Below are 2,359 nucleotides of genomic sequence, written 5' to 3'. Positions count from 1 at the left end.
GGTCCTGGGTAATCCTGGCTAATCACACAGCATTACACAGAGCAAGATATTTTTGCACATGAGAAAAGAATGACCTAGGCTAGGTCATAACCAGAAATTTGGGCTAAAGCCCAAACTTGGTAATAATTCCTGTTTTAACAGCTTCCCTGGAGTTTTAACCTTCATTAGCCTGGCTACTGGCATTATTATTGAAAGAAAGAAAGAATTATTTCAAAACAGATTTTCGATTCTTAAAAACAAAAAAGACTTTAATATGCTGCTTTATTTCAGAACCACAAAAAGGAGATTCACCCTATATTTCCTGCATTTATGTTCTGTGAGAAAGCACATGTCCAGGTCATAACAGTTCCTTTGTACAGATGTCTCTGGTTCCATAAAAAATATTGCTTTCTGTTTCATATGTGAATGTTATTAAATGGTGTGCAACATTATTTACAGCATGTTCGTTGTCGCAGGAAGCGATCTGCGTTTAAAATCTTGAATGCGTGTTCTAACTATAGCGAGATTTCCCCAAGTCCTTGCTCACAAAGCTGTGACTTGAGCTATTTAAAAAAAGGCTCTTTACTTGGCAAGGGCTTTAATTAGCAGAAATTTCCACGCTAGGAATATTATTCTGCATGAGCAGAAATTGCATAGCTCTTGCCTGTAGATGCCTTAGAGATGCCATTGATTGGCCATATTCAGAACAGGGGAATTATGTGACCCAGTGCTAATTTGAATTCCTTTACCAAACACATTTTTATTTCATCATCTCAGCTGCATAAAAGAGTCAAAGTACTAGAGCTTTAAAGCCTTTGAATTCCTGCTGTTCTGCAATAAAATAAAGCGAGAAATATTAGCCATCCCTGGTTGATTCTTTAATTCTTTCCCAACAATGTCAAAGTATCAGTGTCCTACAGGTTTTAGTGCAGGTTAAAGACTGATACAAAGTGTAGGCTTGAATAGGAGTTTGGAGTGAGTTAAGAGGAGAGAGAACATTTTAATAGGACATTGGTCCAAAATAGCCCAGCTTGTTCCTACCTCCTGCTGCCTCTTCCTCCTTTTCACAGGACCTTGATTGTATAGAAACACTACAGACAAAAACCACAAACAACAAAAGGTTTGCTCATGCCCCCAGTGGAGGTCATGAGCATGCTACCATGGAGAAACAGAAAAAGCATCAAAGGATGGTCTGGATTATTTATAAGCAACGATTAATTAATGGGAGGTTTGATACTTTAGCAACTTACTCTGGGCAAATTTGTATTTGCAAATTGTTCATTTCAGACATGGAAGAGGACCAGAGCAACTGTAGCCTGGTGCTAATTTTAAAAATGAATCAAACCTTTCTTTTCCCCGGTCCAAAACCGACAAACTTGTGGTTCAGAGGCTTTCAATGGTATCTGCTCCAATCTGACACTCCAAGGTTAGAAAATCACAAAAAGGTTGTGTTATACACAGCAACAGGAGCTTTTTCCAACAATTTTTTTCAATTATTGCATTGTGTACTCTCCAAGAAAAGTAACTTGTCTTGGCTTTGGGAGGAACAGCTTTAAAAAGAGAGGCAGAATGAACTAATTCAGTTCAAATACACCCCTCTCCCTCACAGATCAACTTGAAAACTGCAGTTCACTGTAACTACATTTATATCCATTGGGCAGCTATGACCTGTAGTTCAGAAAAACCTGCATCACATGACGAATTGGCCATGATGCAACATACACCTAACTGAATTCCCAGCCCAAGTAAACCCTTCAGAAATCCCTCCAGCCTCTTCTCCCTTCAGATCACACTCAGAAATGCTTCCAATGCTCAACTCCAAGCCTTTCCTCCCCCTTTAACCCTTGCAATTTAAATACCTGCTTCAGCATTAGAAATGAGCCTTGTTTCATGGCAGGACAGCTTAGGTTAGCTCTCCCAAGAATACATAACAGTTGCTAGCTGATTGGTTCACCTCTCCTACATTCTTGCAGCAAACAGAAAGGGGTAATGCCTTTTGAGATTGCACGGTCGGTTTTGCTTTAATCCAACCTAACAATCCCTCTGTTTCTTTCGTCATCTATCAATGTATCCCTCTTGCTTTGTGTTTGTTTCTGCTCCTATCTACCTAACCCTCTCTACTACTGGCTTACTAGGGCGACTTCCTCCTAGCTGTCTTCCGATGATTATGTTCTAATCTCTCCTCCCTCCTTCCCCTGGCTTTCTGCAGCCCAAAGTGCTCCCCTGTTCAGGTTGGGGCCCCAACCCCGGCTGTGACATGTGTCTCCCATCAGTGGCTGAGCTCGAATTAATGCAGACGCTGTATTGGAAGCAGAGGGAACTAACTGTAGCGCTCCCTGCAAACTTTCCCAGCCCCCGGAAACCCTCGCCCCCCGGCGAG

This window comes from Dermochelys coriacea, chromosome 7 (assembly GCF_009764565.3).
Source record: "Dermochelys coriacea isolate rDerCor1 chromosome 7, rDerCor1.pri.v4, whole genome shotgun sequence".
Classification (NCBI taxonomy): Eukaryota; Metazoa; Chordata; order Testudines; family Dermochelyidae; genus Dermochelys; species Dermochelys coriacea.
This window is presented reverse-complemented; position numbering follows the sequence as displayed.